This window comes from Cervus elaphus, chromosome 9, assembly GCF_910594005.1.
Source record: "Cervus elaphus chromosome 9, mCerEla1.1, whole genome shotgun sequence".
NCBI classification, from domain to species: domain Eukaryota; kingdom Metazoa; phylum Chordata; class Mammalia; order Artiodactyla; family Cervidae; genus Cervus; species Cervus elaphus.
The window spans coordinates 83,448,354-83,462,763 of NC_057823.1; positions in this window are offsets into that span (position 1 = coordinate 83,448,354).

Consider the following 14,410-nt stretch of genomic DNA (forward strand, 5'->3'; position numbering starts at 1 on the left):
GAGAGGCTCCCCCAGAGATTGCTCAACATTCTGGAAACCATTTCACTTCCCCCTCCAGGGGCTGCCACTTTCCACCCCCACTACCTCAGATGTGTGCCTGTCAGGGGTTTCACCCAAAGGCTAGAATCATTTTCTCCTCTAGACTGGCTTTCATTTGAAACAATACAAGAGAAGGAAGAATAACATGAGGGGAATGGATATTTAAAATGTGCACTGATTAGAGCCCTCCGATCCACGAGTCCCTGAAACTCTCACTCTGTGACTTCCCAGAAAATGATAGCCGGTGGCTCAGATCAGAGCATCTCAGGGCTGACCTTCCTTTAGAGTTGTTGGAGAGTGGCATTTAACTTGCAGTAAATCCCCAAAGCTACGAATATACTCTTCACAGAGGAATCATCCTGCTGACAGCAGAAAAGATACAAAGCATGATGTGATATCTGTTAATCAGCCACCAGAGTGCCTAGGGCAAGCACGTTCTTTACAAACCCTTTTTAATGAGAGTTGCTTGATAAACTGCCTTAGTAGTAAAGTAAAATAAATGATGACAGGTCCTTAGAGGTCTCTCTTGCAGCTCAGCTGATGTATAACTGAGTTTCTAAGCTACCCATCTTCATTGATTAAGTTCTTACAATTGACTGGGTGCAGCGCTTTTTCATGTTGCAACTCTGGACCCATTAATATGACTGTCATTCGCATTTCAATAAAGCTGTTGAAGGAGCGGGAGGAGAACGGGGAGGGGGAGCTTGCCACAAAGTAGGGATTTTTTTTTTCTCAGCTTTTAAAAATAAAAATAGATTGTTAGACACTAGCCTGATAATCGGTTATTGGTTCCATGTTCTGGACCTTGGCTGAAGTCCTCTGTGTACATTAGAACCTTCAATATCCACGAGAACCCTGTAAGGTAAATAGAATTATAATCCCTATTTTACAGATGAGTATACTGAAGACTTCTCTTTCGGGGAGAGGGTAGAATTAAGTTAGTTTCCCTAGTTTATTTAGCTAGTGAAGTGGTGAAATCACATTTCATACTCAGGCAGTCTATTGCTATTTCAACCTTTATAAAGTCCATGGGTGATTTTTCAATAACGACAAAATAGGTACACTAAAGAGTTTACTTCATTTTGAAAACTGAGAAGGAAACAAAAGAATATCTAAATAGAAATCAGATGTATTCTTTCTCATCATTTATTTTTTCACTAAAAAATTTTTCAGGATATCTCACTGTCAATCACTGCTTCAGAAATCTGGAATATAAGTATAAAACAAAATGAAACCAGCCAAACAAACAAAAAAGTCCACAATCCTTGGTTTATAGTCTATGTAACTCATGAGTTGTAGCCTTCTGGAATAAATGTAATAAAGGAAGTGCATATAATTTATAGTAGCTACCTCTTCTGAGAAGAAACAGGAGGTGAGGTGGGGGTGAGCATTGGGACCACTTCAGAAAAACTTCATGGAACACTAACGGCTTAATCCAGTCTTGAAATTTTGGTCCAAGTTTTCCAGATAAAGCAAGGTAGGAAGCAGAGAAAGATGTTTGCAGGCTATAGAAACAGTATGAAGACAGGCAGGATGTTGTGACGGAGTAGGTATTTTCAAAGGTAGAAGTTATAGGGAAATTAAATTTTAAGTCAATTTGTTATAAGAAAATCATGTGTATTAGAGTTGGAAATTTCTGGAACATATAGAGTATTCATTAAGCTATAGTAATTTACAGAAATAAAGATGAAAGCCCATTGTGCCTTGTGGCCAAAAGGTTAAAAAAAAAGTAAAACTTGAGGAGGTTAGCTATGATAGACGCTGAAGGTCACAATGTGTGACCCGGGATTGCTCAGTGCATGGTATCTCTAAGTGATATATCAGTAAAATGAAAATAATTTGGGTCTGGACTAAACTTTTCCTAGTAAACTGAATTTTACATGGCAACAGAACCACCTCAAAGTTGTTTTAATAAATGAACTAATGTCTATTAAACCTGCTTTACAAGCTTGATACTTTTATGAAAATGTCATCAGCTACTTTTCTAAATCCCACTTTCTTTTTAGGTAAATGGAGCGCTTGAAATGCTAAAACTTTACTGTTCATTTTTCACCTTATAGAGTCTTATTTTTATGAAATTGCTGGCCTACTTTTGTTGGAAAATTTTAAGTCTAACATTTTTCATACCATAGAAGCAGACATTTCTTAGTTGTCTTCTTAAATAATTTCTGGTTTTATTTTTATAGGTTATTAATATTAACTTAATTTGTAAACGATGCATTAACTTTAAAGAAACCTCCAAAGACAGTTTTTTTGGTGTGGTTTTTTTTTGTTGTTTTTTTTTTAAGGCCAGAATTTCCTGAAGATTTTGAAGCTGCAGTTCATGTTTATTATGACTACCTCAGGGACTGATAGGAGTCTGAGAACATGAGTAAGTTATTACAAGAAGTCCTATTGAGCTTATTTCAAGAACATTTCTATCTGTGAGGGCTTATACCCAAGGCTGATGCTATCATATCGTGTTACTTTGAAGCATGGTAGAGGAAAAAAAAGAGGTAAAAAGAAGCATTTAATTGACTAAAAGCAAAGGAACAAAACACCAATTGATTTTTCTATGTTCTTGCGTAAAACTGAATGAGGTAGAAGACAAATTATCAAAATCAAAATAATAAATCCCCAGAACAGAGTCTATCATTATGTCCAGGGTGGTAAGGATTTACAGAGCACTTAACTAAGTCTGGGGCCTTCACTGTGATAAGTAGTTTGCTACACACTTCCCTCCCTTTTTTCTTTTCTTTTCTCTTCGGAGGGAAGGAATAGGGCAGTCACTATTCTCCTTCAGCTTCAGTTTAGAAAAGAAGGGGGAAAAAGTGGCCCCCTATCTATAGAGTAAAAACTTCCTAGGAAAGTTAAAGAATACTTATTCTTTGGCAATTCCATAGCAGCCTTTTCCTAGATTATTTTACTTTGAACCAGATGATATCTCAGGTCTGAGAATAAAAACAAAATGTGTCACAATAAATTCACATTGTCATGCTCTCATAAGACATACTTGAGCTTGCTTGCCTTCTGTAAGCTCCCTCAGACCCTCTCTGCCCTCACTTTCTTTCTCTGTTTCTCCAAAAACTGTATAGAGACATATATGGTATGTTGTACATGGAAGTAGCCGGGGAACGAGCCATGTCTCAACTGCTTGAGGTAGTATCTTTTCTCTCTGAACTTCAGTTTGCCCTTCTGTGAAGTTAGAAAAAGCATTCGCTTTTCAAGATTATTTTGAAGATACACTTGGCTTGTATTAAATACTCAACAGTTGGTGGCCACTGTTACTATTACTTTTATTGTTATGATTATTTTTATTACTGTCATAATCATGTCTGGAGAATAAATGAAAGAAATTTGGAGCTCATCTGAGATTGTAGCATCTTTTGTGTCTTTTAGACAAACACTATCCTGGAAACAAAATATTTTGGTTTCCATAACAGCAAGCGAGTACAGTGATTAGCAAAATAGAAGAAATCAATGCCAGCCTTGTATATTTACTTTAACCAAGAAGAACATCCTTTTTCAAATCTGATGGTCATTGTTCCATTCCGCTTAAAAACTACTGCTGGCTGCAAACTTTTTGAATATAACTTAACCCAGCATTTTAGGTTAAAATTGTTCAAAGATCATTATTTCAAGATGGCTAACAGTACTGCCCCATGAAAGCCACGAGCAGCCACGTGAAACCAGAACTCCCAGGGACCTTCACCTCAGCCATACAAACACAAAGCTAATTTTCAAGCAATATGAGAGTATTTGAAAACACTTTTATTATTACTAATTACAACAAAGAGCCAACTCATTGGAAAAGACCCTGATTCTGGGAAAAATTGAGGGCAGGAGGAAAAGGGGACAATAGAGGGTGAGATGGTTGGATGGCATCATCGACTCAATGAATATGAAAGTGAAAGTTGCTCAGTCATGTCCAACTCTTTGTGACCCCGTGGACTATAGCCTCCCAGGCTCCTCCATCCATGGAATTCTCCAGGCCAGAATTCTGGAGTGGGTAGTTGATGCCTTCTTCAGGGAATCTTCCCAACCCAGGGATCGAACTCAGGTCTCCAGGTTGCAGGTGGATTCTTCACCATATGAGCCACCAGGGAAGCCAAGAATACTGGAGTAGGTAGCCTGTCCCTTCTCCAGCGGATCTTACCAATTCAGGAATCGAATCAGGGTCTTCTGCACATGAGTTTGAGCCAACTCCAGGAGATAGTGAAGGACAGGGAAGCTTGGCATGCTGCAGTCCATGAGGCCACAAAGACTTGGACACTGCTTAGCGACTGAACAACAGCCACTTATGATATGGTGGATATAGTAGCATTTTATTTATAGTCATATAGCACTAGTTAGGGTAGGAAAACTTCTGAATTAATAAAGAATGCTTTCTTTTAGGACTATTTAATTTCCTATGGAACATACTTGCACAAGAGGGAAAAAAATGTGACTTTTCAAGGAAGGGGGAAACTTGTGAATTAAACTATGAATTTTAAGGTGTTTTTGGAAAAGTATCTCAGGTCTGTGGAGATAAAATTCAATTTTGTAGTTGCTACTATTATGCACATGTATTTTGGAACAACAGGCAGATAATTGCAAAGCATTATTACAATTCACAAAAAAAATTGACACTTTTTCTTACAGCTGCAGAGTTGATCTCATATTTCCCACAGATAAAACTGATATTTTATACTTGTTTTCTTATTACAGATTATTTCAATCATCACCTAACTACATCTCCCAATTATAGCACAATTTTAAGTACCAAAAATCAAACTGGGCCCTTCCAATAAATGAAACCCCAAGTATCACATGTTTAAATAAACTGAATTTGAATCCAATATCTAATCTTTCTTTCATAAAAAGCCTCTAGTCATTTATGTCAAAATTGGACCTCCCAAATGGAGTTCCTATGTACCTATTTCCATCCTCAAACCACTCATTTGGTTCACAAATCACATAATTATGAGTACAAAGGGATCTTGGGAAGTGCAATCACTTCACTGGCACATGTAAGTAAAATATGGATGCTCAATTTCCATCTTAATGCATGCAAATGATAGACCCACACGTCCAGGCATCCTAACTGCCCCTGTGCACAGCCTGTCACGTGGGCTATCAAATTTAAGGAGAGAATCCTGTTCCTCGGAACATGTTGAACAACATTCAGCAGAATTGTCTCCAATTCTAATTTTGTTCAAATGTCTTACTTTCATTTCTGAGTACATAAATATTGAATTCTAGCCCTTAACATATTTTTATCTTTTGCCTAAGAAAGTTGATGTGTTACTGTATTTTATTTTATAAAGAAACTGGCATATTGTCCTCTGTATATTCTATAATGCTTGTAGGGCTTTAGATCTAGGATTCGCTAAAAGTGTAATCTAACCTCCTTGAGCTTTGGCTGTCCTGATGGGAGAAATGAGACTGTATTCAGGGCTGCCTTGTACAACACAGAGGCTGTACACTGTGCAGTGTGGAAGATCCTTGCACACCTGGACACCACCGCTCAACTCTCTGTTAAGATACAGGTTTAATCCTTGTAACAGAGACTCAAAATTAGTGAGTTAACAAGCTATGCGTTGATTTCTGTCTCGTGGGTCAATCTGATTAACTGCATGTAAGCAGATCACCACTGCCATGGCAGAGCTCCCTCTCCCTTGCTTCTCTGCCGTCCCTAGGCTGTTGTCCTTACACACGTGATCCAAGAAGGCTAACAACCACATCTGCATTTCAGGCAGCAGAATAAATCAAGGAGGGAAGAGGGTCCATGTTGCCATCCTTAAAGGACATATCCTAGAGTTTGCTCACGTAATTTCCCCTCCTTTCACATTGGCCAGAATTTAGTCATGTGGTCCTGTGATTGCAAGAGAATCTGGGAACTGTTGTCATTTTCCCAGAGTGATGATCCAAGAAAGCTGTGAAGGAAAGAGTGACCTATTGGAGAGACAATTAGGGGAAGCGCGCTGACTAGATTTCTTTATTTTCTATATTCTTAATGCTCTGGCATTTGAGGCCTTGATCCTGGAGAGAGTTCTCCTCTTGAAGCTAGCTAATTCCTAGAAATGAGCATGCCTCCTATTCAAAAACCAACCTATCCAGAGCCCAAGCTCCCATTTCCTTTATCAAACACCCACACACCAAGCCAACACCTACCTAAACCTTCCCGGAGCCAGGGACCTGACAACTAGGGAATACTATTCAACTACCCAACCCCACATTGCTTAGTGACCCTGCCCTGTCTTTCCCATACCTGCCCATAAAATAGTAACAATAAAAACTCCTGGTCACATTCTGCTTTTGCTCCTCTTCTGACTCAGACCATGTCTGGTCCTTCCCGAGGTGGCCCTCTGGGGCATGCCATCTGTCTAGGGATCTGTGAGTGCAAACTTCTCTCTTTATGACAACCATGCCCATGTCTGCTGTCTTACCATACCTGACTAAACAAATTCTGGGTACATTTGTAACAGAGGGAGCAGTCAGCCTGTTACTATCTTCCACATGTACTACACAGGGATAGTTTGAGGATTAAGTGACTAGTGAATACTAACTTTGTAAATACTAACATTCTATACAAACATAAAGACAGTTATATAGTTAAGTTCAGTCACTCAGCCGTGTCCGACTCTTTGCGACCCCACTGACTGCAGTTACGCCAGGCTTCCCTGTCCATCACCAACTCCTGGAGCTTACTCAAACTCATGTGGGGAAATGACACCTAAATAATCCATGAGTAAAAGATCTTTAATATGAAAGTCTTTAATTTTAATATCATTTATTATGTCATAAAGCTGAATCTAACATCCTTCACCACTAACTTTTATTTGATTTAGCAAACACTGTAAAAAAGAATGGCCAGACTTGAGAGATGGAAGATGAATTCTTATCCCAAGGTTGATGATAAAGGGGCAAGAAGAAACTAGATTCCCCGAGTTTTAGACACTTTCCAGAGAGCTGACTTGTCTTTATTTGGGTTGGTTGTAGGGCTGATGATAGTGGAATTTTCTACCATGAATTGCTGAAATTTTACTTGGTTTTTCTTTTACTACTTTTAATTTTTATCATGAGCACACTAATGAGAAATGTAGAAAGATAGAATCTCTCAGGTAGTTGCTTTAACTATTAACACTGAGTTAGGTTTTTTTGCTTCAAACTATTTCTCAACTGTTGAACATCAGATGCACATGTATTACATGGAAAAATCTCCCAGCAAAAGCTACAATGCAAATATAACACAATTTATGTGCAGGACAAACTGGTTGTATAGTTGACAAATTTAATACACATGAGAATGACACGGTATACTTGTTTATATTGCACATTCCTGGATTTCACTCACAGAACTTCCAACTTAGTGAGTTTGAAGAGGGCTCAGGCAACTGAAATTTTATAAGCATCACAAGTAATTTTTTTAAATATAGGTTTACCATTTTTGATAACATACTTTGTGATATAATTCATATACCATATAATTCACCCATTTAAAGTACACAATTAAATGCATTTTATTATAATCACAGTGTTATGTATCCATTAGCACTAACATAATCCAGAACATTTCCATTAACACAAAAAGAAACGCCACCCCCATTAGCAGTCAACCCCATTTCCCCAGCCCTAGGCAAAACACTAGTCTATATTCTCTCAATATACATGTGCATATTCTGTTTCATGTAAGTGGAATCATATATTATGTGGCCTTTTGCGTCTGCTTTGTTTCCTTTAGAGCGATGTTTCTGAGGCTCATCCATGTTGCACCATGTGTATATCGGTACATCAGTCCTTTTTATTGCTGAATAATATTCTTTTATATGGATATACCATATTGTATCCATATAAAATAAAACTGATGGGTATGTGGGTTGTTTCCACTTTGGGCTATTGTGAATAATGCTTCTATGAACATTTGGATTTAAGGTTTTATGTGGATATATATTTCATTTCTCTCATATATACACCTAGAAGTGAAATCACTGGGGCAAATGAGTAACTTTATGTTGAAACTTTTGAGAAATGGCCAGACTGTTTCCCAAAGTGGCTGTGAAATCTCATATTCCCAACACCAGAGTCTGAGGTTCTGAATTCTGCACATCCCACCAACACGTGTTACCTGACATTTTGGTTCCAGCCACCTTAGTGCATGTGAAGTAATATCTCATTGTGGTTTTGAATAATATTTTCCTGATGGTTAATCAGCATCTTTTCATGTATTTGCTGGTTGTATATCTTCTCTGGAGAAATACACATTCAGGTACTCTGCTCATTTTTTTAAAATTAGGTTATTTATCTTTTTGTTACTGCATTGTAAATTACTTTATATTCTTTATATATACTTCATATACTCTAGATACAAGTTCCTTATCACACAGATGATTCGCAAAAATTGTCTCCTATTTTGTGGATTCTTTTCACTTTTTTTAAGCACAAAAGTTTTCAATTATCCTGTAGCCCTGTGTTTCTATTTTTCTGCTATTACTTGTGATTCTGGTGTCAGAGCTACAAATTCCAAATGACTTTTTGTAGTGGCACAAGATATATCTTGAGAAACGCTGACCTAGTTGCAGACGGTCCTTGACTAGCTCATTCTTTTGGAGCCTGCTTTTGTGGATGTATTGAGAGCTATTGTCAAGGATAGCAGGGAAGATTAGCCTAATCACCCAAGTTACAAGACAGTCTTCCATTTAGTCATCCATCTAGTAGCTATTAGAGACATTGTGAAAATTAGAAAGAGGCGCCAGCTGTGAGAAAATGGAATCTTTTATACAAGTCTTGATGGTAGGTTTGTATCAAAGGTGGAAGATAGTTTGCCCCTCCCCCCTGTCCTGTGTAGCCCTGAGCTGGGTCAGTGGCTTAACTAGCAGACCTTGGGAGCTATTTCAAGTCCTGTTCATTCACTCGGCTGGACACTTGTATAATGCACAGACTACACAGCTGTACATGGTGGCCTGGCCACTTTACTGGGGGCTTTATTTTGTTATCTCATCAAATTTAGTGTTAATACCTCTATTGTGTAGATATCATTGTCCCTCTAGGGCCAATGAGGAAACTTGGGTGGGTCAATTGGCTTCTTCAAGTTTACAAAACTTGTACATAGTAGAATGGAAATCTGTGCCCTGATCTTGTAAATTCAGTTCTAACCGTTTTTCCAGTATGCCACTTTCTTGTATTCTATGTGTCATTCAAGTTTGAAGACCTTAAAGTTTATTAAATATTTCTATCAGAAACCAGATCAGAAGCACCCTGACATGTTGGGAACCTATTTACCTTGCCTGAGTCTGCACTCAGATCACTACTTCCTTCCCGTTGCTTCCCTATGTCAAACACCTGCCCTTTCCATTTGGGGGTTTGGCAGTTCTCCTCTTCCAGTACTGCTGAACCACAGGAAGATCTCTTCTACCTTCACGAAGTTGCCACAAGGCTGTGAATCAGAAGAAATGCTGGAATTTGGTATGGGATTACCTGATCCCTGGACTGCCTGGAAGGTTTTATTCAAATGAGACATGAAGGTCTAGGATATGAGGTTCATGACCACACACAGGTGCACAAGGGCACAAGTAGAAAACCAATGGGCCATGGCAGGGAGACTGGAGGAAGGACTTTGACAATTCCTTTCTTTGTAGGCAAATCTTTTTTTTTTTTTCACCCATGAGATACATGTGGCTACATCTTTGGACAACCCAGCAACTTGGTTTTTACCTCACCAATATCTCTCATGCTGCCTTCCATCTATATTATATTTCATTTGTGTGTGTGTATGTGTGTGTGTGTGTGTGTGTGTGTGCGGAGGGCTGTCTACTTTCTTTCTTCTCCTCAATGGAGAAATGAAAAGGAGCCTATAAGAAAATAATTCACAGAAATTCAGGATGTCTATAAGAAGTGGAACTCAGCATAGAAAGTGGATTTGTTGTTCATCCTTGAACCTACCTGAACAGGAGCAAAAGTATTTGGAGAGAGGCAATTAGATGGACAGAGGGTAGTCTGTGTTCCCACTATGTGGCCTGGCAAGAATCAGGGTTTAGGTATTTTGATGAGATAAGTGAAATCGACCCTGAATATTCACTGGAAGGACTGATGCTGAAGCTGAAGTTCCAATACTTTCGCATTCACCTTATGCGAAGAACTGACTCATTGGAAAAGACCCTGATGCTGGGAAAGATCGAGGACAGAAGGAGAAGAGAGTGAATGGGATGGTTGGATGGCATCACTGGCTCAGTGGACATACTTTTGAGCAAACTCAGGGTGATAGTGAAGGACAGGGAAGCCTGGCATGCTACAGTTTATGGGGTCACAAAGAGTTGGACACAACTCGGTGATTGAACAGCAACAACACGGTGATAGAACAGGAGGTAACTGCACTAAGCTGCCTTGCTGGTGTCCCAGGGGTGGTCTGTCAGAGTAGGGGATCACAGCACCAGGGGAAACAGGGAATGTGAACTGAGATGGAGTGGAGCAGTGTGAAATAATCACAGTTCCATCTTCTAGAGCAAAGAATTGCACAGGGGGGTGTCCCTGAAAGACTCTTGAAAAGTACATATGTGTGCTCAGAGGCCAGCGTTGGGACACCTGCCACACCAAGGACATCTGCTGTCACTCACTGTTTCGAGGGAAGCTTTCAAGATCCCAGAGAGAATTGTAACAGCAGACAGTTAAGTGAGACAGCCTTGTCCCTTTCCTTCACCCTCACTTCTGCAGTTCATAACACAGATGCTGAAGACAGGAAAAGACAAGAGCAGAGTCCCAGAGCAGTCTGCCCCTCCCTGCCCTGTGCCTGCATCACAGAGGAGCAGGACTAGTAAAAAAGTTGATGGCCTCTCCCCTGTTACCCCCCTGTCATGACCCTTGAGCCTCAGAAATAGAAGCTCTAGTAGAAAGAAAGCCTTAATTCATATATGAGATTCACGCATTAAACTGTAAAAACAGGAATATATTAATGAAAAGTATACAGATTGTTATGAAACCTGCCCAAGATCAAGAAATTTATTGTCAGTGGGAGGGGGACTTTTGAAATAGTCATTTGGGCAGTGACTAGAAAAACCCACTGACTTCCAGGATTTTAATTCTCATCTCACTGAGTAGAGTCTGCAAGATAAGCTGGTTTTAAGCAACCTAATTTTGTACTCACCTTTGCTCTTTACCACTCCCTCTCCCACTGTTTTCCAAACATCATCTACTCATCTGTTCCCAGATTAACACTGTCTTCACTCTGGTTCTTCTGTTTGTCATCCTTCTGTCTTTGTTAGGTATCTCTGGGTCATCCTAGGAAATAATTCTCAATTACAATTGAGTTTCTGACTTGTTCCTCCGGTGTGTGCATTCTTGATCTCTGTTTCACTTCTTCCCCTTCTGCGGATGTAATCGCCATTCCAACAGGAGGTGCCCTTGCCTATTTTGTTTATAGCCAGGTGTGCCAGTCTCTACTTATGTATCACGTAAAATTGTTCTTTTAGATCTCAGAACACATTGTCTCAAATATTTAAAATCATGAGGCGCCTACTGATTAACAGTGTACACTGAGGACTGCAAATACAGAAGTAATGGGAGTTTACAACTCCCTTACAAAAATGTCACCACTGTTCCTATTTGGTTTGCTGGGGATTTGGCTTCCTCAACTGCAAGAGGAAAAGGGATTCTCTTGGCCCCTGGAACTGGGGCCCAAGAGGAGTCAAGGCTGCTGATGGCACATGGTGAGGACAGATGGCCCACAAAAGGGGAGCTGGGTCAGGATGGGGAATCTTCCCTGCTTGTTATATTTTGGTCCCAAGTGAGAACTGGACCATAAAGAAGGCTGAATATTGAAGAATTGATGCCTTTGAATTGTGGTGTTAGAGAAGACTCTAGAGAGTCCCCTGGACAGCAAGGAGTTCAAACCAGTCGATCCTAAAGGAAATCAACCCTGAATATTCATTGGAAGGACTGATGCTGAAGCTGAAGCTTCAATACTTTGGCCACTTGATGCTAAGAGCCAACTCATTGGAAAAGACCCTGATGCTGAGAAAGATTGAGGGCAGGAGGAGAAGGGGATGACAGAGGATTAGATGGTTGGATGGCATCCCTGACTCAATGGACATGAGTTTGACCAAACTCTGGGAGATAGTGAAGAACAGGGAAGCCTGGCATACTTCAGTCTATGGAGTCACAAAGAGTCAGACACGACTGAGCTACTGAGCAACTTCTAATTTCTCAGAGCACAGAAAACACTCAGCAGAGGGTTCATTCCACATCTGCTGAACACATATGGGCTGACTACCTACCGCGAGCCGGGCACTGGGCTAAGGAACTCTACATACAGCATGAACCTGACATACAAAGGCCCTGTTCTTGCAGACCGTCCACCAGTGACCACATGTCTGAAGTAAGAGGACTTCACAGAAGGTGAATTTACAGTTCTTCTAGACCTTAGCTTCCATGAATTTAAGATTCATTTGATTACCAGGAGGCCACTTTTTAGGTCTCATCTTATCTGGTTATTTCTTCCTGGGAGTTGAGATGTGTGAAAGAGGAGACTGACAAAGCTGGCCTAAAACTCAACATTCAAAAAACCAAGATCATGGCATCCAGTCCCATCACTTCATGGCAAATAGATGGGGAAAGAGTGGAAACTGACAGACTTTATTTTGGGGGGCTCGAAAATCACTGCAGATGGTGACTGCAGCCATGAAATTAAAAGACGCTTGTTCCTTGGAAGAAAAGCTATGACCAACCTAGACAGCACATTAAAAAAGCAGAAACATTACTTTGCTTACAAAGGTCCGTCTGGTCAAGGCTATGGTTTTTCCATTAGTCATGTATGGATGTGAGAGTTGGACTATAAAGAAAGCCGAATGCCAAAGAATTGATGCTTTTGAACTGTGGTGTGGGAGAAGACTGTTGAGAGTCCCTTGGGCAGCAAGGAGATCCAACCAGTCAACCCTGAAGGAAATTAGTCCTAAATATTCATTGGAAGGACTGTGCTGAAGCTGAAACTCCAATACTTTGGCCACCTGATGTGAAGAACTGACTCATTTGAAAAGACCCTGATGCTGGGAGAGATTGAAGGCAGGAGAAGGGGCTGACAGAGGATGAGATGATTGAATGGCATCACCGACTCGATTGACATGAGTTTGAGTAAGCTCCAGGAGTTGGTGATGGGCAGGGAGGACTGGAGTGCTGCAGACTGTGGGGTTGCAAAGAGTCAGACACGACTGAGTGACTGAAATGAACTGAACTGAGGCAGACATACACCTTTAGAAAAGCCCTCAACTGACAATAGGCGTGTAAATACTCCAGCTCCCTCTCTCTCAGATAGGAGACCTCTGAGCTTCCTGTTCTCCTGGGTTTCTCAGCGTCCCATAGTGAGAATATGCTCCAGCGGACCTCAGTGGCAATCTGCTTGAAGTGCACCCCTCCCTGCCCCTTCTCATTCACTACTTCTCCCTGGACATTTCTTAGTCTCTCCTCCCAAGTAAACTACTTGAATTCAAATCCTTGTTTTAGGACTTGTCTCCATAAGAAAGAGCCCAAACTAAGATAGACATTGTGTTGATCCCATTTCTTTTTTTAAAAAATGCCATTGGAATTTTGATAGGGATCCCACTGAATCTATTGACATCTTTTGGTAGTATCATCAATATTAATTTTTCTAACCATGCACACAAGACATCTTTCCATTTATTTTTTTCTTCAAATTTCTTTTCTTAATGTCATGTAGTTTTCAGTGCATAGGGCTTTCACTTCATGGTTAAATTTACTCCTAAATGTTTTATTTTTTTTTATGTTACTGTTTTCTTTATTTCTTTTCTTTTTCAGGTAGTGGTTACTACGTAGAAATGCAACTGATTTTTGTGCATCCTGAAATTTTACTGGTTTATTAACTCAACAGTTTTTTGATGACGTCTTTAGAATTTTCTATAAACAAGATTGTGTCATCAACAAATAGAAACAGTTTTAGCTCTTCTTTTCTGATTTGGATTACCTTCTTTTCTTTTTCTTGTTGTCATGGCTAGAAATTCTAGTACCGTTTTAAATAAAAGTGGTAGCAGTCGGTGCCTTTTCCTTGTTCCTGATCTTAGTGGGAAGGCTTTCAGCTTTTCACTTTTGAGTATGATGTTAGCTCTGGGATTATCATATGTGGCCTTTTTATTATATTGAGAGTAGGATGGTGGTTGCCAGTGGCTCAGAAGTGGGGGGAATAGGAAGAGATTAGTCAAAGGGTACCAACTTTCGGTTATAAGATGAGTAAGTTCCAGGGATCCTTGGTGACTACAGTTAACAATACTGTACTGTATACTTTAAATTTGCTATTAGAATAGAGCTAATATTTCATCATAACAACAACAAAATGGTGACTACGTGAGTTAAAGGATGTGTTAACCAAGCTTATTATAGTAAAGATTTTATAATATAATCATGTATCACA